General features: G+C 43.0%; 2 non-coding genes across 2 annotated transcripts; one reads left to right on the forward strand and one right to left on the reverse strand.

Annotated features, from left to right (window-relative positions):
- Positions 1-1008: 1008 nt before the first annotated feature.
- trnal-caa (transfer RNA leucine (anticodon CAA)) lies at positions 1009-1121 on the forward strand. The gene is made up of 2 exons: positions 1009-1046; positions 1076-1121. It is a non-coding gene; the product is annotated as a tRNA-Leu (tRNA).
- Positions 1122-9614: 8493 nt separating this feature from the next.
- On the reverse strand, positions 9615-9708 carry trnai-uau (transfer RNA isoleucine (anticodon UAU)). Its single transcript has 2 exons — positions 9671-9708; positions 9615-9650 (listed from the first exon to the last, which is right to left on the reverse strand). It is a non-coding gene; the product is annotated as a tRNA-Ile (tRNA).
- Between the last annotated feature and the right edge of the window lie 14625 nt (positions 9709-24333).

The following is a 24333-nucleotide window of genomic DNA, read 5'->3' on the forward strand; positions in this document are numbered from 1 at the left end:
TCTCGTAGTGAGATCTCAACCTCTGGATATAGTTCTTCTATGAAACAGGCTTCACACGTCTGCGTACAGCGCCCTTGATGTCATTTTATTTTTACAGCAGCCACATCCGGAAAGTTGTGTCTTTTACGTTTTATTTGAACAACAAAACTACATACAATACAAACAAGAGCACATATAACGTATCAAGAAAATCGTCAGTGGCACATGCTATAATACAATTACACTTTATGAAAAACGTTTACACGATGTAAATAAAGATAAGGTCCGCACAGCTCGTTCTTACATTTCGAAAGAGTCCGTAAATACCCCTTTACGTCTATTTTGAACTGTTCAAACGTAGGACTCTTCCCAGACCATTTCACTTTATACCACATTCCTAAACGAGGATGCATCTCCTGTTTTAGAACTATTTTGGGCGGTATGGCTTATACAACACACCCACAGTATTCTAATGGTGGACTGCAGATCTGTGCTATAGTTCAGTCGAATTCGAAGGATCCAGCAATCGTACTGGATTGGACTGGGATTCTGAAATGTCTCTTGCAAAAGTATTCGGGTTTGCTTGAACCTTTGATAAAAAAAGTGATCTAATCTGAAACTACCCAGTTTACAATCTCTGAGGTAGTTGTCACTAAACTCGGAAGTGATGTGGCACACATGTGCCGTGTGCCTTTACTTTTGTAAAAAACTGGTATCGGGAAAAGTTTCTTAATATTTCTTTTGATTAGCATGCAAGAAAATGTGATCATTACCTATGGAGCCTGCCTTTTAGAAGTTCTCCCTCTAAACACCTTGTGCAGCCTCCCGACAGACTAACAAAAAGCGCCTTTTCACCAACTCAATTTATAATACGCCCCTCAAAACTCACAACCGAATAACAATCCATCCGTATATTTGATTTCCAAGATCCATTCAAGGCAACTTGGCTCTTCGCAAGCAAATCATTTCAGGGAAGAAACTCAGTTTAGTCAACTACTGGTGCATTCAGCACACCACTTGCTCTCGCTTGTCAGGGTGGCCGAGTGGTCTAAGGCGTCAGACTCAAGGACGTGTGTCTTTCCAGCTGGCTTGGGTGTTCTGGTCTCCAAATGGAGGTGTGGGTTCAAATCCCACTCCTGACAGCTTCTGCTTTTACCTCTCTTGAATTGTTCCAGTGCTACAGTGAATGACTGAAATATAAAAGCAGCAGAAGAAAGCAAGCAACTCAGTGCAATTTGTGAGTATTCTGCACTGTTAAAATGCACAGGTTTTCATACTTTTTGGAATTCGTAGCTCAAGAAGTGACTCCTGTTTCATTTTCTATTCACCAACTCAATTTGCATTCCGCCCCTCACACCTCACAACAGAATAACAAACGGCTTCATGTGCCACAGCATTCCCCTGTAGATTCGGTTTGCACTATGAATTAGGCGACCCCGAATGAAATATTTTAGTGTTGGCTCAAATGTGAGGAATTTCATGAACCCTCAAAAAGGAACGCTTGCAGAAAATGCCAGCAATTCAAAGCGTGTAGGCAGCATGAACAGACCAATTCTGCAATTTCTTTTATCGCGGGCTGTGCTTTCCGAGTCGATGGCTCTGCATTAGAAATGAGAAGTGCTGAACTCTAAACACGTTCTTGCCATAACTGCTACTACTGCTGCTACTCCTTCGTCCTCGAAAAAAGAAAAGACAGGCATGTTTTGAGTCTCAAAATGATCATCTGGATCCACAAGAAACATGTAAATTTGATTGATTCCGCAGTATTTTGGATGTACTGTACTTATAACTTCCATCGAAGAGAGATTTCATCAGTTGCATGAAATTGAAACTTTCGACTTTTTGTCTGGTATTGAAAATATGTAAAAAAAAACCATAAACAATTCTCTAACAAACAACTCATTAATTATTGCCAGGATCTATATTTAGCGTTCGGTAGTGATAACACTGCTGATATTGATTGAGTAGAAATCTATGATGTATTGACAGCTTTATCTGAAGTGAGAAGTCCTAGAACGCCATCTATGAAGTTTTAGGATTCATACCAAGAAATGCCTTTTGTTTCCCACCCCAACTGCTGCTTTTGCATTACACATTATGTGAACGTTACCAGTTTTGGTAGCTTCTGGGCACGATTAAACTGAAACTGAAACTTATTACAAAATTCTTAAATCAGGACTAATTTTAATATCAAATGAAATTACTACAGAAGAAAAGGTTTAACTGAAATAAGAATAAGACTATGCAAGCCTGAAAAATAGAACAATTCAATTTATAGAACTTATTTTTTTATTTTTTGAGAGATGGGCTCACACACCGGAAGAAACTAACGTTTTTCTTCGTTAGAGTTTGTGAATAACAGTTTAACCCCAAATGTTTGTAATTGTGATTCTGTTCAAATTTAAAAAAGCATCTATAATTGTAAGAAATTATTAAGAAAGTAAGAAATTGTGTTATTTCATAAACTGTAAGACATGAAGACATTTACAGGTTATATCTTTAGCTTTGTCTTTTAACGCAAGCGGTCAGGATCCAAACCCATCTGCGGACGGTTGTGTTTCTTGAATCTCTTGTAATCATCAAAAGTTGTTGTTTTGTGCTTCAGTTTTTTCTCGAGTTGTACCATGGATATTTTATGTGATCAATACTTTACATGCTTTTTTGCATTTTCCTTCACATACAGAAAAAATTCAAGGTGTTCATGTCACTGTGCTGCACATTTACGCTGGACCACCTGTAACAGTACAGGACACGCAGTGAGGAATTCGTGAAGCTTTCATCTCAGTGCGGATTCCAGAGGGAGGACTCGCTCACTGAATGATCTCTCAGGAAATCCCGGGTGAGATTCAAAAGGTAAACCTGGCTCTCTATGAACACGAGCAAAGAGTTCTCACTCAACAGAAGATTGCGATGTGAGTACAGTAATATAAAACACCTGAAGATGACAGGGATTGAACCCCAGTCCTGTGGAGCAGTAAGTGACTTGTAGCGCTGATATAATAGATACTTACATAAAGTGCTTTTACTGACCATATTACAAATCTCAGGAAGTAAGGTCTTAAAACATTGGGCAGTAGTGGGATTTAAACCCACGCCCCTGAGAGAGTGGAGCCTAAAATCCAGCATATTAGACCATTCAGCCACACTACCTCTGGCCCCTTCTCCTTTCCTCTAGTTGCTGAGTATAGGTGCCTTCATCCAATTGCGCCATGTTTGAGTCCCAGCCAATGCATCTCCAAATCTTTTCAAATGAATCTGTGATCTTGTAGCACATCCTCTGAAACCAGCAATCGAAATTGGAAACGTCTTCTTCAACACTGAAAAGCTCAATTAGGACGAAGCAGTTGTACACAGGACAGCAGTACCATATGTTCTTGATTGATTCAGACTCGTTCTCAGTGGTTCTTGCTCACCAAAAATCTTAAAAGCTGAGGAAGAACGCTATGAAAAATACTAATCAAAATACAAAATAATAATCATTATTAACCAGAAACAGCAGAAAAACTGGTCACAATTGTGATTATGTCGCTTCTCTGCTTCAGCAAGGTCAATAAAGGACTCTCTGAAAGTAGTAAAGCACTAAAGCACTGCAAAACTGAATTCAAAATCATATTAGGAATTCTGAGTGGTGCCTGCTTACATGCAATCCAATACGGATGTTGTCTTTAAATAAGAATTCCCTATGTTTCCCTGCCTTTTCCCTGGAGTGAAACTATTGGATTGAAGGAATTCTTATGACAGGTTTACAAGGTGCTGTTGATATTTGGATAAATCTATGAACTCATGATTTTTATATACTTTAAAAAACGGCCATACGCACAGAATAAAATTACTGATGATTTTTCCTGAGACGAAGCACAGCTTATCTTTCCAAGACAGCTGATAAAGGCAAGCCAGTGGATACTCTAGCAGAACATGGAAAAACGTTCAGCTTTGTAACCAACAAATTCCCCATTTAGATCTGACATAGTGAGGTATGCTTTGTGATTGCTTGAAGTGAAACCCACAATCTTTTTTGAACTTAGACAAGTTATTTCTGATGGAGCGCTATGCGGAAAGACTTAATCAGCTCTACCCCTGAGGATGACTCGACTTGAAAATGCAGAACATTAACGTTTCATAGATAAAAGGAGCACAACCGACATTAAAATTGAGGGCGCACTGTGATTTGCACTGACTCAAAAGTGATCTTGGTAGACAAACTCCCCTGCTGAAGGTGGAAACAAGAATTTGTGTTGAGAAGAAGAAACACTTTTTTCTCTCTGCGTTGATGTTAACCTGATAAAGTAGCTTTTAGCACATTGCTCCACTTGGTGGTTGTAACACAAAAACTCTTAGCAGCAGTGGGATTCAAACACACACCTCCAACGAGACTGGAGCCTTAATCCAGCACCTTAGACCACTCAGCCACACTAACCACTGTGTCCTGTCTCTTTGTCTCATAACTTGCCTGGAGGAAGCCGGGTGGCTTTTGCTCTTGTCCGACAGTGGCGTTATGACTATGGAACCGATTGCACCTGCTTTTTCTGAGATGCTTCCCCTCTCATGGTGAGATCTCGAATTCTTAAAACACCTCTGGATAAAGGTCTTCTGTGGAGCAGGCTACAGACCTCTGCGTACAGCACCCTTGATGTCGTTTTATTTCTATAGCAGCACCCATCCGGAATTTTTTTTTTTTTACTTTTTATTTGAACAACAAAATAGATTCAATATAAACAAGAGCACATATAACGTATTAATAGATTCGTGAGGGGCACATAAATAATACAATTAGACTTTATGGAAAAAAAGATTAAACAAAGTAAATAAAAACAAGGTCCACACTGCTTTCATGTTCCTACATTTCGAAAGAGTCTGTAAATACCCATTTACGTCTATTTAGAACTATTCAAACATAGAACTCTTTGCTGATTTAGGTGGTGTATTTCCTCAATTACAGGACAGCACAAACAGTTCTTAATGCAGAAATGGAAGCCTGTCTAAATTTTCCTTTCTGTTAGAGACATTTTGGGAAGCACTTTTTTTGGGACACTGATTTTTCTCCTTTGGGGAGCTAAAGAAGACTATAGGGTCTGGCACAGTGGTAGTGTAGCTGATTCTAGCTCAGAAAGTTGTGAGTTCAAATTAGGTTGGGGTCAGCTAAGAGTTCTTCACCATCTGCTGGTGCTGAACCCAGACTTCTCACCATGTAGTTGAGTTCTTCTCAGCATCTCCAAAACATCATGTCCAACTTTAGAAACAGCTACATCAGACAATGAAAGCTTGAGACCACTTTATTATTACAGGTTCTAGCAAACCTGAAAGCTAAGGCGTTTCAGGTCACTTTTTTAATTAAAAAAGTGTCTGAAGCCTCTAAATAAAATTAGGCTTTTTTAATTGTGTATGAAATTCACTCCCATGGGCTCTGAAAGGGGAAATATACTGTTGGGATCCTCACAAGTGAGGTGTCTCTTCTTGTGGTGAAGCACAGTCATACCTGACTTGTCCGGAATGACCCAAGACAGACTTTATCCAGAAGTGATGGCACCACTCCAAGTAGAATGAGAGAGAAACACAGCACGACATGGGGAGTCAAGAGGCTCCCACAATTCACCTTTCCTCACATTACTGATTTCTTCACTAACATTTTGACCGTTTTACAATCACAATGACCGTTTCACATTAAATAAGTTTAATATCAATATTTAAGAAAAAAAATAGTACATTTTTTTTCAATTATTAAAAAAAAACATTAAATGCCTTGATTGCATAAAGTTTCACAGACAGAAGCAGCACGCCAGCACAACCAACATTAAAATGGAGGGCACACTACGATTTGCATTGACTCAAAAGTGATCTCGGCAGACGTCATTCCCTGCATAACGCAAAAGGTGGCAAACCGCATTTGGTTTGAGTGGACGGAGGAAAGTTTTTGTTTTCTGCCTTGATGTCAAGCTGACAAAGTGTCTTTAAACACTTTGCTTAGTTTCTCGAGAGACTGCCAAAAAGCAGCTCCCTCCCTTTTGAAGTCAGTTGGAAGAGGGTCGGTTACCACTGTACTGTGTCTCTTTGTCACGTTACTTGCTCAGAGAAAGCCAGGTGGCTTTCGCTCTTCTGGTCCGACTTAGTGGCATTACGACTGTGTAACGAACTGCACCTGCTTTTTTTGAGATACTGCCATTCTCGTAGTGAGATCTCGACTTCTTTAACACCTCTGGATATAGTTCTTATATGAAACAGGCTTCAAACCTCTGCGTGCCCTTGATGTCATTTTATTTTTACAGCAGCCGCATCCGGAAAGTTGTGTCTTTTACGTTTTATTTGAACAACAAAACTACATACAATACAAACAAGAGCACATATAACGTATCAAGAAAATCGTCAGGGGCACATGCTATAATACAATTACACTTTATAAAAAACGATTACACAAGGTAATTAAAGATAAGGTCCGCACAGCTTGTTCTTACATTTCGAAAGAGTCCGTAAATGCCCCTTTACGTCTATTTTGAACTGTTCAAATGTAGGATTCTTCCCAGACCATTTCACTTTATACCACATTCCTAAACGAGGATGCATCTCCCGTTTTAGAACTATTTTGGGCGGTATGGCTTATACAACACACCCACAGTATTCTAATGGTGGACTGCAGATCTGTGCTATAGTTCAGTCGAATTCGAAGGATCCAGCAATCGTACTGGATTTGACTGGGATTCTGAAATGTCTCTTGCAAAAGTATTCGGGTTTGCTTGAACCTTTGATAAAAAAAAGTGATCTAATCTGAAACTACCCAGCTTACAATCTCCGAGGTAGTTGTCACTAAACTCGGACGTGATGTGGCACACATGTGCCGTGTGCCTTTACTTTTGTAAAAAACTGGTATCGGGAAAAGTTTCTTAATATTTCTTTTGATTAACATGCAAGAAAATGTGATCATTACCTATGGAATTTCCCGCCAGCGTGGAGCTTGAATTCACAACCTTGAGATTTAGTGTTCAAGAGTCACAGAAGAGGTCGGCCTGGTCTTCAGTTTGCCAACGATAAGCTCCGGCAATGCTCCTCTGTAAAGCAGCTTGTTTGGATCGGTTATGTGGGACGGCACTTCGATACTAAGATCATTTGCAGTGCACTCAAAAAACATAGATGAAGAAGGTGTCACAGTAAGGTGAACCCAAGGGCGAGGGATGTTCCTGCTTCGTGTACATCTACACCACCTACCAGTACAAACGGGGTGCTAGGGCCCCTCTACATTACCACAGGTTCTGTTTGTCTCCCAGAATCACCAATGCACACACAGACCAGCGACAAGCATTTGTATTGTATAAGTGCCCTTTTTATTTTCCAACTACATTCACATTCACTGTCACCCAAAAACACAACGAAAACAGAATTCACAGCAGCAAGAGGTCCTTCCCAGGGTCAAAATGAATACAGAGGGGCAGCAGTCTTTCCTGTAAAATACATAAGAGAGGTCACTCGATCGTCTCTACTTAGTACCTGTAGCCTCTGATGCCCCACTTTGAGGAGAGGGGTATCGCCCAGTCCTATTTCCCCAGTCTCTGTTCAGGTAACAATAGAAATCCTCTGCGACTATATTAGATTCCTCTCAGTTTGAATCGGCTAACTGTGCCAGTTTCCTTGTTCCTCACCTTCAGGTGTTAAAAGTCTCTGTACAGTACCTCTGTTCCAATGCCAATGTCTCCCGTTGTCGTCAGTTACTGAACCAGTAGTTCCTAGCCTCCAGGTATTAGAAGTCTCTGCACAGTTCCTCCCTGGTCTCACACTCTGCAGCTTCCCTTCTGCTACCTGTGTCGTCTCCAGGGTCCAGTGGGAATCGGGAGCCCCCTCTGTTCTGTCTCAGGTCTTTTTATCCCTCTCCTTAGCCAATCCCTTTCAGGGGGGTTTCCACTGTCCCTGTCAGAATCGGGTTTGCCCAGTATTTTTCCAGGAGGAAGCTTGTGTTGTTTGAGGGGTGTGGGAGTGCTGAGCTAGGTGTCATGGAACCTTATCAGTTCACCCCTTGGTCTGGCTAAAACTGGCTCAGCAACTCCTCACACCTCCAAGTCTCGATACCTAATTGCTCCCTGAACGACTTGGGTGTGACTGTTGTTACTGACTGTTCCTGTATTAATTGGGACAACTGCAGTCACCCCCTTGAGTGAGAGGCAACATTGACACCATCCTGGAAATCAACATAACCTAATCAATCACAGCCTGTTACTGCCTCAATGACCCACACTCTGTAACACAAATCAACATAACCCAATCAATCCCAGACCGTGACTGCCTCAATGACACACATCCTGCGACACAAGCTTCACCTGGAGCACAATGGCTGTGTTTTCAGCTACGGAAACTTCCTGTTGACAAGTCGGTGTTTGTGTTGCTTTTTCTGCTCAATGGAGCTGTATTAATGCAGGCACACGTGCTTCCACGGCAAGTTATTTTATTAGTGCTCACAAACCAACACACTGCAGACACCTCTGATACTATCACTGCTTGTGGGCCCTGTCTTCCTGCCGTCAGCCTACTATACCATGTTCATGCACATCTAGAAATATTACTGCTGTAGTACAGGAGCAAAAGACGAAACGAAAGCACACCCAGTTTAAAAAGGCACATTTGTCAACTGCTGAACTTCACAAGGATGGGATTCACACCCACATGTGCAGAGCACAATGGATTAGTAGTCCATCGCCTTACCACTCCACCACCTCATCCCAGAAGTTAGCCTCCTGACATGAGTTAGTGCTCAAGATGGTCGTCTTTCCTCTACTCAAGGATCATTTTCCTCTTCCACCTGCGATTTCACCATTTTCCTTGAAGATGTCAAACATAAAAAGCATATTGAGCTCCTTGGACTTGAAATTACCAGATAAAAGCCATTTCTCATCACTTGCTCAGCGAGCAGGCTCAGCGCACACAGAACGCAGGTATCTCAGAGCGGTGTGTCTAAGAGGCTATAAAAGGAGAGTGCTCTGTCGGTGCTGTGGCTTAGCTGGTTAACGTGCATGTCTAGTAAATAAGCTTCTGGGTTCAAATCACCACAGTGCTTTTCTTCCTCTCTTGCCATGCAGAGTTGGTCGTTGTGGACAGCAACAGGTGTCTGCCTCAACTTTAATGGAAGTGTTCATTTCTGGAACAACTTTTTTAAAAACAAATTCCACACATATTGCGATAGATAAAATACTAATCTTCCCTGTTGGTGTCGAATAATTAGTGCCAGCTGGCATGAAAACGACAACAATTTTTTTTTGTCTTTAGCGTAAAACCTGTGAATGTAGAAGAAAAGATGACGAGTGATAAATAATCATGCTCCCTTAGACCTCTCATCTAAGAAGATATCTCTCATCTATCTGTGTAGAGATCAGGTGGGGGTCCACAGCTGATGGGAATTTAAGTAGTGACCTGCGTCAGCTGCAAAGGAAAAAGTATAGGTTTATTCGATGCTGAAAGGAGAAGGAAACACAACATGGAACCTTCTTCGGGTGTGACGTGGAATAAACCTTTACCTGTTCCTTTGATGTTAATTTAGACCGGATTTCCAGCAAATACCTAACAGGCTACAATCCCGTTAGATAAAGTGTGAAGGACGACCTATAAGTAGCAGTATCTAAAGTGGACAGTTGCTTTCAGTAGCTAAAGACAAGACACGCTGCTCCAGGTGAGGCTTGAACTCACAACCTCGGCATGACTCCGCTGTGCACTGCTGTATAAGTACCGCGCGCTGACCGATTGCGCCACTGGAGCCGCTGCGACTGCTTTCCCTTCACACACTGACGTTGCACAAACACAGGGTGAAAACGATTTCGGCACGTTTTCCGTCTCTCCGTGGGAGAAAGGGACAGCAAAAGAGCGAGGAAACTACAAGGGAAGAAAATGAAAAAATAGTGTTCACTGCAAAAGAGGGAGGAGAGAGATGGTCAGACACGTAAATCAGCCCGGCGGATTTACACTACAAATTTGTCATTTGTAGTGACATTTATGAGTCTTCATTTGTCTGAAACTGTCCAGTTTGTATTTTCGTTTAAAAAATCTAGTAAACTTGAATAAGACAAGAAGGCACACACTGCACATCTGCGGAACATCACGTCCGATGTTTACAGTGACATCAGAGATTGAAAGCGAAGTCGTTTTTTATTAAAAGTTCAAGGAAACCTGAATATGTTTGCTAGACGTATTTCAGAATCACAGTGAAATGTAGTACGATTGCTGCACAGATCTGCAGTCTGCAATTAGAATACGGTTTGTGCGTTTTCTAAAACTGCAGAAATACATTTCGGAATGCGTCTTCGTGTAAAAATTAAATATCTATTTTATTTGACGGGCGCTATAAGCAGAGTCTGAAGCCAGCTCCACAGAAGAACTATATTCAGTGGTCCAAAAAAGTGAGTATTTCACTAAGTGAACAATTACTGTACATCATAATCATATTTGTTTTACTTCTCCTGCCATTGCAATTTGTGCACAGATTTTTTTTTTTCAAAATGTATTAGCCTTGATGGGGAAAAAAATAAACTGTGTGCGCGGTGGCCAAGTGGTAAGGCATCGGTCTCCTAATCCGAAGAGCGCGGGTTCAAACCCTCTCCGTGCCTGGTTTGCCTACCACGATGTACCTTTATCTAAATCGTCAATTGTCTTGCAATGTAGAAATCTCTGTAATAATAAGTAAAGAAAAGTAGTTAATAATCCTTTAACAAAGCAACGGGCATCCTCCACTGCTTGTCAGGATGGCTGAGTGGTCTTAGGTGCCAGCCTCAAGATCTCAATCGTGTGTAGTGACAGTTGTTATTCACAACCGGGATTTCTATGGAAGCCCGTTTCCGCCAGTAAGTAAAAAAAAACGGCTATGGTATCTCAGAACTCCGACTTAGCAACTCAGAATTGCGATTTAGTAACTCAGAATTCCGACTTTATATCTCACATTTGCGACTTCGAAATAGCCCATATTTCAATGTCTGTCCTTCTGTTATTGTAATGGATTCGGGTTCTAGGGCTTGTGCCCTCGCAGCTCCCACCCTAGTTCGTGCCTCACTGCATTGGCTCGAACCCAGGCCTTGCCAGCTGAGCTAAAGAAGACCTTTTTTAAGAAAAAAGGACATACAATGAGATACCATAGCGCGTTTTTTTTACTCCCTGGCGGAAACGGGCTTCCATAGATTTCCCTTCATGGTCATTAAGATGTGTAATTTGAATGTTGCTTATATAAGAACAGTTTCTTCAAAAGTTCTGTCAATTAACAGTGGAGAGCTAGCCGATGTACGTTTTCATGAAAACTCTCTTTAAGGCGATTCCAAGTATCTTGAGCAAATCTGCGTCATATTTTTTTAAAAAAAGTTTAGCTCAAGATGCAACAGGAGTATAAATGAATTCTCCCGCCCTACATTCCAAGATATGGAATCTTATTTTTCTTGAAGTGTCTGATGTTGGTCGTTATTGGAAATTGCCTGGTGATATCGACTCAGGTACTCAGTTGTTACGTGCTGTAATTCGATACATGCAAAGCATTTATATTCCCTCAAATTATTAATAAGGCCAATAATGTATTAAACATTACATGCCACTTTTTCTCTAGATGATATTGACGATGGAACAGTGAGAAAGGCATGCCTAGATGTGCTTGAACCAGCACCTTACTATCGTTTTAGTCCCGACCTGACCGCACTGAGCAATGGTACGACAGAGACTCCAACGGGTCGGTTTTCTCCTTCTACAGTTTTTGGGAAAAAAATAATCTGCACTTTTAAGCAAGTATTTTATTTCAAATTTTGCAAAGTGTAAGTTTTTCTTGGAAAACGTTGTTTCAGAAAGAAACTGAGTTGATGGGAATAGCCCTGTCAGTAGAATATCTAACTTTTCATCTCAGCTAGTTCTTCTGTGGAACAGGCTTCAGAACTCTACGTACAACTCCTTTGATGTCATTTTATTTTTACAGCAGACGCATCCGGAATGTTTTTTTTTTACTTTTTATATGAACAACAAAATAGATTCAATATAAACAAGAGCACTTATAACATCAGTAGAATCGTCAAGGGTACATAAAATAATACAATTACACTTTCTGAAAACGATTAAACTAGGTAAATCAAGATAATGTCCGCACAGCTTTAATGTTCTTAGATTTCAATAGAGTCTGTAATTCCCCTTTTTCGTCTATTTTAAACTATTCAAACTTAGGACTCGTACCAGACCATTTCACTCTACGTACAGTATATCTCTTTTCGTAACGAAAATGTATTTCCTGTCTTAGAAATGCTCTGGGCGGTATGTCTTACACAACGTGGACTGCAGATCTGTGATATTGCCGAATTTGAGGGATCCAGCAATCATACTGGATTTGACTGGGATTCTGAAATGTCTCTTGCAAAGGTATTTGGGTTTGCTTGAACATTTAATAAAAAAGTGATCTGAGACTTCCTAGCTTCCAGTCTATAATCTCACTGTAACTAAACTAGGAGGTGATGTTTCGCAGATGTGCAGTGTGCCTTTACGCTTGGCATGTTCAAGACTACTCGTTGCGTGAGCTCCTCACTGCGTGTCCTGTACTGTATTGTGATTTCGTTGAGATTATCTACGAGGAGTACAGCGACTAGAACGCCTTGAACCTTTTTTTCGGTATATAAAACAAAACGCTAAAGCACATACACAGTAACTAACATTTCCTATATGTAGGTTTTCTGATTATGTCTCTACTTCACTTAAATTCCTTAGTGACAGGCGATTTCTTTCCGATATTTGTTCTGGCGCGGTTATTGATCCCATACTAAAGATTATTTTTATAAAGAACATGTCACCTGCAAACTGGTATCGAGAAAGTTTTATAATATTACTTTTTATTTAAAAAAGTAAATTTATCATAACCTATATGATTTCTTACCAGCGTGGAGCTCGAATTCACAACCCCGAGATTAAGTGTTTGGTACTAGTTGCGCCACAGAAAAAAATGAAATCTCTTATTTACATTAAATACTGCGGCTCCTGACCTTTTCTTCTCGTCAGAGAAGAGGTCGGTCTGGTCTCCAGATTATCAACTATAAGATCAGACCGTGCTCCTTTGTAAAGCAGTGTTGGTTCACATTGCTTATATGGGTCAACACATCAACTCGATGATCGCTCGCTGTACACGCATACCCCCCTTCACTGAAATAACATAGACGAAGGAAACTCTCTTGTCTTGGGCTGCTGTCACCCGGATTCAAAGCGCGGGTAGTGCGGTCACAGCACAACGTACTGACCACTATACCATCGCGGCGAGCTGGGACAGACTATCCTAAATTTTATTCAAATGCTCACAGTGTCTTTAATCTGATGGATTCATATACCGTGCTCATGAGAAAGTCACAAACCTGTCATCTACACACTGTTCCCAGAGCTGGATAAATTAATCCAGATTCTACAGCTCTCTAGCAATAGTGGAAATCAGGCTACAGAAATGGAGAAATTCTCTTCAAAATGTGGAAATATATTCCCGAGACGAGTCCTTTCTCAAAGGTCAACTCTGCTTGTAAATCACCCCTCCCCACATCGCACGGTGTAGCGGTTATAACCTTCTATTAACACACCAAAGGGCTTCAGTGAGAAAGCGGGCAGAAACAAAGCGATCTCTTTCATTTTTACGTTTTGCACGCCTGACGGGGTTTTACCGTGCTCTTTTCTACACTGAACTGATCATTTGGACATCGTAAGCGAAGAGAGACACATTTCTATGTAATCAGGAAACCAGGAATCCTAACCGTTAGCCCGTTAGTGCCACAGAGAAAAAAAAACGTTTCAACGAGATAAAATTGCAGGATAAACACATTTTTTTTCTTTTTCGTAGCGTTTGTGTTTTGTTTGATTTAGCGAATTTTATACACTTTATTTCTGACACATGAGTTAAAAGGCTGGTAGAGTATATTTAATACAAGAGCGCTGAACAACAATTTTCATCTACCGTATTGTAATGTTTTTTAAAAAAAAACAAGTTAAATGGATATATAGTAAATGTTTTTTTTCATATAATAGTGTTTATGGTCTGAAAAACATCATTCATTATTTAACGGACATTTGGTATAATTAAAAAAAAAATACTCATTCACGAATGTTAACATTTTTTACAATAACGTGTTCTATTGTGATCTTGCGCCCCGTGCAGCAATATCACCAGACAGTTTAATTGTCTTAGTTCAGGTGGGTAGCTGCGCCAGCATGCGTAGGCTGCAAAGGAACAAGTAAAAGGTTTATTCCATGCTGAAAAAAAAAGAAGAAAGAGAACACAACGTTTCGGCCACAACGTGAGAGAGACAGGGCAGTAGGCAAAGGTAAAGTAGCGGGAGAACAAAGGTTGGGAGGGAGGAGGAGTGAGAGGCGGGAGCAGGGGACAGAAAGAGAGGCCAATCAAGAGGTGTGAAGTCAGAATTGGTGCAGAGAGGTGTGAAATGAAACTTCCAATGAATGGAGAAAATTTGAAAAGAACAGTAGTCTGTCGTTAAGGGAAGGGAGAATGTGTGATCCTAGCTGCAGAATAATTTTAGTTTCGGTGGTCTTTCCGATGTATGAGTTTGGAAAACCGTCTTTGCTACCACTGGTGCCCGGCTAGCTCAGTCAGTAGAGAATGCGTATCTTTAGCTCAGGGGTGTGGGTTTAAGCCCCATGTTGGGCGGTGTCCATCTCCTTATTAACAAAGTTTCCTGCTCATCCTTGACCCTCTTACACCTCGATGATACTGAGCACGGTTTTCCAAACTCATACATCAGAAAGACCACTGAAACTAAAATTATTCTGCAGCTAGGATCACACATTCTCCCTTCACTTAATGACAGACTACTATTCTTTTAAATTTTCTCCATTCATTGGAAGTGAAGAGAACAGAACTTAAGCTATTATTTATATAAATGTAGCGTGAGGCTTTAATGTGTTCTATAAAATCGAGGAGTCAACTGGATAGATTTGTTAAATATTTTAGTGATGGGTCTCCGTATTTGTGGTTATTGGAGGAAAGCAGGGATGAGGAGGAAATAGGTGGCACCCAAGTATGTTAAAGGAAAAAACTCAGCATCTTAAGTGATTTATGATGGTTTACAGTCCCTTTTCTGTCCTGTGGCTGTGATCCAATGACTGTGTTGAAACAGCCAGGGTTGTGCTAGCTCTTGATGGACTGGTATGCAAACCAAATGACAGACAAGCAAAGCGTTGTTTTACAATTCTGAAAGCTCTTTCAATGTGGCTTCTTGTGTTTTTATGACCCCTTTTATAGTGCTGGTCTTGTAATGTTGTTGGATTGTGCGCAGGTGTCAGAAGATACCGTCATAAAGGATAGGCACGACTTGGCAAAACAACATGCCAGCAAGCACTTCCCCACTTTGAAAGGAAGATGTTGGAACTGATTAAAGAGCTTAATCTGAACTGACACAGGAGAGAGAGAGAAAATCAAAGTTCTGAAAAGTAAGCACAAGGCACACCCTGCTAAAGAAATGTATTGCCTTAAAAAAATGCTTAGAAGGTCAGAGGAACAATTGTTGTGTTGGTTTTTTTTGCTCAAGTATTTTTATAAGTTTAATTTCCAGTTCTGTTAAAAATAAAACTTAACTTTACTGATTATTAGTCGGTGTCTTTTGTAACGATTTAGCTGTAATGATGTCTGCTTATTCATCTGGAGTGTTAAACAAAATTAATTCTGCAATAATACAGTAGTGTTTAATTTCAAATGCACAGCTGCTGTTCTCATTTGTTTCATGACTAATTATAATTGGGTATCTCATTAATAACTATGTAGCCTCATCAGGTGAATTGTCGACTAAATGCAATTCTTAAATTAAAAACTAACTGATTTGTCAGGAAATTTAGTTTGAATATAAATGAGAAACAGAAAAGTAATTGTATATTAATGTGGCCTACATATTATTCTACTAATCTGAAGTGTTCTGATGTACAGTCCTCTCCAGTTCGGGCTAATTAGTACAACAATGCCGAGCCCTTGGAACCGGATTAAGCACAAGTTGAGCTGAGCTCCAACTTTGTTCCACATGTTTTTTGCTGCAATTGAACTTGGAGCGGGAGATGATCTCCAGAATGTACCATACTAACTTAGTACGCGGCTGTGTTTTAACTCGGGAAGTCCATTGCATTTTACCCTATGGGTTTATATACATGGGTTTCTCTGCATACACTACCATAAGGGAGGAATTGTCACGACCACCAGCCAGCGGAGATCAACACGTAAGCGAGCCAATCAGCACCAGCAGCGGATTACTTCTAACAAGCGCCGCCGCACGAGTTAACACACCTGCAATTGCTCTACCGTGCGGCACGCCGGGTTATTTATACCATTCGTACCTGATTCCCGTTGCTCGGTATTGAGTTCTCTTCTTGTTGCTCAGCCTAGCGTTCTCACCCCTCTTTTGCCTTCCTGGAATTCTGCCTGCACCTTTTGCCTTCGGACTTCGGATCTCGTCTCGCCCTTTGGATTGTTTGCTTTCATTGCCTGTTTTGGATTTGACCCTGTAGCTCTCTTTTCGACTACGATTCTGTCTCACGTTTTGGATTGTTCGCCACCAGTGCCTTTACCGGATCTCGACTTACCTTCGCCTTCGGACTACGGCTCAGCTCCTGGATTTGCTCGGTACGTTTACTTACCTCCCTGCGACTCCTGCATCTGCATCGGATCCTTTTCACCTCTACAGAGCATCGTTACAGAATACCGAGCCTGATTATGGATCCCGCAGACGCACAGACCCTTCGTTCCCTTCTCCCGCAGCAATCCCAGACCATCGCCCAGCTTCAATCTTCTCTCCAACTGCTCACTAACCAAGTCGCCTGGCTTTTTTCTTCCCCTGTTTCGCCAGCTCCCGCACCGATTCCTACAACGCGGCCCCGCCCACCACTCCCTCAACTTTACCATTTGTTCTCCCGGAGAAGTATGACGGCAATCCTGCAGGCTGCAGGGGCTTTATTGCCCAGTGCTCCCTGGCTTTTCAGCTGCAGCCTGAGCGTTTTTCTACTTCTCGACAGAGGATCGGATTCGCACTTTCCTTGCTCACAGGCAAAGCATTGGATTGGGCTGCAGTATTGCTTGCTAGAGGAGAGCAGCTGTTCTCTGACTTTCAGCTTTTTGCTGACCGTCTCCAGGCGCGTTTTTCTCAAAGCAACCCGGATTTGACTTGCCTTCGGCTTTCCTCTCTTCGCCAGGGCGACAGACCACTGCAAGATTATGTGGCTGAATTCCAAGCCCTCGCCACGGAGTCTGCCTGGAACCCGGAAGCTTTGGTTTGCCTCTTCGCTAAGGGTCTCTCGGAGGATCTAAAGGACCACCTGGTGCTCATGTCCTTACCAACCTGGTCTCTAGAGGCGGCTATCGCTGCGGTAGTTGAATTGGACACTCGCATTCGGCTGCGGAGAGCGGAGAGACACCCAGGAAGCAGACTCGTGGCGCCCACCCTGCCACATGCACCCCTGTCCTTGGAGGAAAAGGAAAGGCGCCGTCAGGAGGGGCTGTGTCTGTACTGCTCTGCGTCGGGTCACCTGCTCGCTACTTGTCCTTTGAGACCCCCACATCCACCTCGAGCTCCCCCACTGCCTACTGTTAGTGTCAGTAGTGCTGTTTTTTCACAATCCTCTTCAGGGCCTTTATTCCCAGCTGAGATTTCCTGGATGGACACGCACCTTCCCCTTTCGGTTTTGGTGGATTCAGGGGCAGCTGGGAATTTTATGGATGCCTCTTTTGCTAAGAAGTGGGATATTTCACCCCCTATCTGCATTCAAACGTTGGATGGGTCACCGATCGCTCCTGGATGTATTTCCTGGCAGACCATTCCCCTATCCCTTACTGTTGGTGCCACTCAAGTGGAGGACATTTCACTCCTTCTCCTGGACTCCCCTGCTTACCCTGTGATCCTGGGCCTTCCCTGGCTCAAAAAGCATGATCCCCACATCTCCTGGGCCAAGAATGAGATCATTGCCTGGAGCCAGGCCTGTCGTGACAACTGTTGTCGTCCTCCACTCAAGGTTGCTGCTTCAGTAAACCTCTTGGAAGAACACTCTATTATTCCCCCCCAATATGCACATTTGAAGCAAGCCTTTGACAAACAGAAAGCTCTATCGCTCCCCCCTCACCGCACCTATGACTGTGCAATAGATTTGCTTCCAGGAGCACTCCCACCCAAAGGACGGATCTACCCGCTCACTCAGACGGAGAATGAAGCCCTGCAGGATTATATCAAGGAGGCCCTGAATTCTGGTTTTATTCGTCCCTCCTCGTCCCCAGCCTGTGCTGGGTTCTTCTTCATAGGGAAGAAGGACGGCTCCTTGAGGCCGTGTATTGATTACAGAGGCCTGAACTCCATTACAGTCAAACATCCCTACCCCTTGCCTTTAATCCCAGCCGCTCTGGAGTCCCTACGTGGAGCCTCCATTTTCTCAAAACTAGATCTACGAGGGGCTTATAATTTAATCAGGATCCGTGAAGGGGATGAGTGGAAGATAGCCTTTATGACCACGCACGGCCACTATGAATATCAGGTGATGCCTTTTGGACTCACTAATGCCCCGGCAGTCTTCCAATCCTTCATAAATGACATCTTCAGGGACATTATTGGAAAATTTGTCTTGGTATACTTGGATGACATCCTCATTTTTTCCACCGACCCTCAGGAACATGTCCATCACGTCCAGGAGGTCTTGTCCAGACTCATCGACAACCAGCTCTACGCCAAGCTTGAGAAATGCATTTTTCATGCTTCTAAGATTCACTTTCTGGGCTACATTATTTCTCCTCTTGGAGTCGAGATGGACTCAGCCAAGGTGGCAGCTATCAATGATTGGCCTGTGCCACGTAATTTGAAGCAAATCCAACGCTTTCTAGGTTTTGCCAACTTCTACAGGCGATTCATCCGGAACTTTAGCTCCGTGGTGGCGCCCATTACGGCTCTGACCCGCAACCGTCCTAGTCGGGGTAAATGGAATCCGGAGGTTAACCAGGCATTCCTGCGCTTGAAACGTCTCTTCAGCTCCGCTCCTCTCCTACGGCATCCGGATCCCTCCCGGCCTTTCATTGTTGAAGTTGACGCCTCTGCCCATGGGGTTGGTGCAGTCCTCTCCCAGCGCCTCGAAGAGGATCGCCTCCCTCATCCATGTGCTTTCTTTTCCAAGAAGCTCTCTCCTGCTGAGGTTAACTATGATGTGGGCAATCGGGAACTCCTAGCTATCAAGCTGGCCCTCGAGGAATGGAGACACTGGCTGGAGGGGGCTCAGCACCCCTTTGTCATTATTACGGACCATAAGAACCTGTCCTATATTCAATCTGCCAAGCGCCTCAACTCGCGTCAGGCCCGTTGGTCACTTTTCTTTTCTCGTTTCAATTTTATTATCACTTACACTCCTGGCTCGAAGAATGGGAGGGCTGATGCACTCTCTCGGCTCCATGACCCCCAGACCTGGACGACACACCTGAACCAATCATCTCTCCTAATAGAATCGTGGCAGCGATTCATTGCTCCATTGAAGATCAGGTCAGGCGTGCCCTCAACGGAACTACAGTTCCTCTGTGCTGCCCCCCGGATAAGCTTTTCGTCCCGAACAACTTACGTTCTGCGGTTTTGCAGTGGGGACATGATTCCCGGTTTGCCGGCCACCCGGGATGCAGACGCACTCTGGACCTCCTCACCAGGGACTTTTGGTGGCCTTCCATGCGATCTGATGCAGCAGAGTACGTCCGGGCTTGCCCGGTCTGTGCCAGGAGCAAGACTCCGCGCTCTAGGAAGGCTGGCCTCCTTCACCCCCTTCCAATCCCACACCGCCCTTGGTCCCACATAGCTGTTAACTTCATTACGGACCTTCCTAACAGTCAGGGTCATACGGTAATCATGGTGGTCTCCGATCGTTTTTCCAAAGCAGCCCATTTTGTCCCCCTCCCAGCATTGCCCACAGCCCAGGAAATGGCATCTTTGTTTGTACAACAGGTCTTTAGGATACATGGTTTGCCTGATGACGTTGTCTCGGACAGGGGACCGCAATTTATCTCGGCCTTTTGGAAGGCTTTCTGTCAAACTCTAGGGACTCATGTATCTTTGACTTCTGGTTATCATCCTGAGGCCAATGGTCAGGTGGAAAGGACCAATCAAAGCCTCCTGACCTTTTTGAGAGCCTTCACCTCCAGCTCACAGGATGATTGGTCATCACTACTTCCCTGGGCAGAATATGCCCACAATTCTCTTACCTCCTCCTCCACAGGTCTCTCTCCCTTCCTTTGTTCTTTAGGTTATCAGCCCACTCTCATCCCCGTCACACCTCCACTCACGGCAGTGCCGTCCGTGCAACAATATATTGCCAAACTGCGAAGGACCTGGAAAATGGCGAGGACAGCTCTTATTAAGTCAACCCAGCGCCACGCCAAATTCGCCAACCGACTACGCAGACCAGCCCCTTGTTTTCGGAAAGGACAGTTTGTTTGGTTATCTACACGGAACCTACCTATACATCAGCCTTCCAAAAAGCTTGGGCCTAGATATATTGGTCCCTTCCGGATTCGTTCCCGGATCACCCCGGTTACCTTCCGTCTTGCTCTCCCCCCTACCCTCAGAATCCACACCACATTTCATGTCTCCCTCCTGAAACCTGTTTACCGCTCGCCCCTTGCGGCTCCCCAACATCGCCCGCCACCTCCTCGTCGCATTCAGGGGCGCCCGGCTTATACGGTCCACAAGATCATTGACTCCAGATGGAACCGCGGTACCCTGCAGTATTTAGTCGACTGGGAAGGTTTTGGTGCCGAGGAGAGATCTTGGGTTCCAGAGAAGGATATTTTGGACCCTACACTAATCAGTGACTTTCACAGGGACTATCCTAATCGGCCGTCTCGGGCATCGGGAGCCGCCCGTGAAGGGGGGGGTACTGTCACGACCACCAGCCAGCGGAGATCAACACGTAAGCGAGCCAATCAGCACCAGCAGCGGATTACTTCTAACAAGCGCCGCCGCACGAGTTAACACACCTGCAATTGCTCTACCGTGCGGCACGCCGGGTTATTTATACCATTCGTACCTGATTCCCGTTGCTCGGTATTGAGTTCTCTTCTTGTTGCTCAGCCTAGCATTCTCACCCCTCTTTTGCCTTCCTGGAATTCTGCCTGCACCTTTTGCCTTCGGACTTCGGATCTCGTCTCGCCCTTTGGATTGTTTGCTATCATTGCCTGTTTTGGATTTGACCCTGTAGCTCTCTTTTCGACTACGATTCTGTCTCACGTTTTGGATTGTTCGCCACCAGTGCCTTTACCGGATCTTGACTTACCTTCGCCTTCGGACTACGGCTCAGCTCCTGGATTTGCTCGGTACGTTTACTTACCTCCCTGCGACTCCTGCATCTGCATCGGATCCTTTTCACCTCTACAGAGCATCGTTACAGGAATGGTGAGTTAGAGGGAGGGCACCAGTTTGGTTTATCAAGAATTCACCAAACTGAGTAGAACTACAGATCCAACCATTAAAAATGTGCAAGGTATGCTGCAGTAAATCGTAGTGCTCGTTCCGCAGAGAACTGCAGGATACAGCATGATGTATCGAAGTAGGGTGGAATATCTTGTAAAACCACCAGGTGGAGCTATGAAAGCTCTCATGTGCAGCATTTGGGCTGTTGCCAGAAAACACAACTGGTTTTGAATCCCTGTCAATGCTGAGGGACAATCTTTTGTCTATTACAGAATTTAACAGTCTAAATGGCATATACAATTTAATAAGTTTAAGCTTTGTATTACATTGTTAAACATTAAACTGATTAAACAGTACACTGAAGTGTTATAGAGGACACAAATTGTGTATTTCCTCTTACATTAAAAAAAACATTCATTTTAATGTTATATGAAAGATTAATAATGAATAACATTGGATAGGCTGTAAGCTCAAAATATTACTGTAGTCCACTTTCTTTCTAAACATCTGCATCAATTTGTCTCATTCACCCATGATTACTTAAACATTCTGCCTGCCCTTTTCAGCTATAGCTTTGTTTGAACCCAGCTCCTGGCATGAGTTTTCCTTTAACAAAAACATTTCTTTGAAAAACTAAAATAGTAAATTATATTGATTTGTTGCTATTTCTAAATATCACAACATGTTCAAAGTTAAGTGATTTATTAATAACAACTAATAATTTCAAACTGCTTGTATTCTAAAATTGTATTTTGTTTGGGGTGATTTGTCACTGTTTTCACAATCTTGAATTTATTCAACATCTGAGATATGGTGTTCTATACCTCTGTTTACTTTCTGAAACTCCATCGATATTTCCTGTTTTCACACAGATAAGAACAAACTGCACGTGCAAATCTTTTCACAAGTGTAAAGATGTTCTGTGCTCAATAGCTCTTTAACACAGTGCACATTATGTCATATCTTTAAACATCAGTTGAAGCATTCTGAAGTCTGACAATTGTAAAAAGTTACCAAATAGTATTGGTGAAACTGTTACCTGTCCTGGATAAAGCGATTAGAAAATAGTTGGATTTACACTTGTAAGAAACTTTCTGATTTTAATGGGATATGGAAGATATTAATAATAAATGATTGGATGGTCTAAATGGAAGATGTATAGAGGAGACATGTTGAGTCTTTTCTTTTCAGCTTGAAATTAACTTTTGCCTACTATGTATATTCCATTGCAGCCATTTTAATGCAACGCAGCTCCATACTTCTCACAAAGTCTAGGCTAGGTGTTACACCCCACTGTGTTTATGTAGATTAGACAGTTCTACTTGGGGAGGGGAAGGAACTTTTAGTTTTCTGGTGTCATTGTTGGCCTTTAACATAAGGCAATCAGCAATCAAATGTCCTGTTTTTTCTTAACTTGAACAAAAACATGCCACATGCATATGGTGTGATATTGTATACTTTTAAAGCTACTACAGTATAGCTTGTGGGAAATACATTTGTCCTGTATTAAAGTTTAACTTGTTCAGAGCACCCTACATTACAAACTGAGTGAATTCAACAGTATCGACGGCTAAAAGCAACATGTCAAAATGTTCCCAAAATAACAAAAAGAGAACGAGTTGAGGATTCGATAATAGAGTAATCATAACAATAACTCGCGAGTTGTTTAATGCAATCCAAACTAAAGAAGGACACTTAAATAAACATGAAAAGATTATTTTTTCATTGACGAAAAGTAATGACACACTCTCTCTTGTTTAATTGGGATAACAATTGGATTCTCGAGCTGTAATGCATTGAATTTGAATACTCATCCAATTTCTGGGGATTCAGATCTCCTGCGGGCACAAAGAAACAGTTGCAGGCTGTTGCTGTCCAATCCGCGCTCTCTGGCTCGGTGCCAGGCTGTGCTGTGCGGTTTGCGACGGTGCGCTGCTGATGCTCACTGACCGGCTAGTTAGTGTTGGCTTTAACTAGCAAAGTTTGTGCACAGGAGAAAAGATGACTGTAGGTCCCAGCAAGTCAGGAAGAGGACCGGTTCGTTCCTGATGAAGAGCTAGTTCTGAATAGTGATTCAGCTGTCCACAGTTCCGACCTGTTCACGAGGCCTGCTGCTGGTTACTCTCTGGCAACCTCCACTCTAGACTCTTAGAACAAAGGAAAGTTCTGGCACTCGGACACACTGTCCGTTCCGTGGTTGTCCGGGCTGAGTCTCAGGATGGTCAGGAGGCACGCTGCAAGAATGTCCTGCCCTTGGGAGCCTTCTGCTCCTAGGCTGTCCTGCCCTGGAATTCTCCTTTGAATTCCCTTTAGAACAGTCCACAGAATTCTCCGAATCTTACTGAATCTCACTGAATCTCTCAGGCCCTCTGTGTTGCCTGTTTTTACCTGGAGGAACTTCAGCTCGTTGATTGGCTGAAAGTTCCATGGGCATCAGAGTCCCACGTGGGTTACTCGGCCCTACCAGTCCCTGATTGGTAGATCAAGGTGAGATATGAGTCACTTACTCCTGACACTTAGGAATGCAGTCCAGATGTCCATCTGGCACTCCCTAGACAGATAGGCGCCAATGGATGACCATTGATCATGATAGCCAGGCTTAGCTAAGTGCATCCCCCTTTGGGAGCTGTCCTTGGACCTTAAATCACCTTGCATAAATGGTTTCTCTGTGGCTGAACCACAGAGATGAACAGAGAAATGGGGCCTCATTTGGGCTCAGAACACTTAATTCTTTCTTATTAATAAGCCTCGCCGCTACACCACTGAAGGGAAATCTTAGTGCCTGAGCATAAAAAGAATAGGAGCAGACTGCAACGAGTGTGAAGGCCATAAACGATATTAATTTTGGAACTTAAACATACAGTATATGGCTGGTCTCGGTACTTTAAAGAAAACATACACACCAGTATTCCATTTCTCACTAAACATTTTAAGCAACGAAGTCTTTAACTAACGTGATACCGGAGTCAACAAGCAT

Source organism: Lepisosteus platostomus, chromosome 5, assembly GCF_059453375.1.
Source record: "Lepisosteus platostomus isolate fLepPlt1 chromosome 5, fLepPlt1.hap1, whole genome shotgun sequence".
Lineage (NCBI taxonomy): Eukaryota > Metazoa > Chordata > Actinopteri > Semionotiformes > Lepisosteidae > Lepisosteus > Lepisosteus platostomus.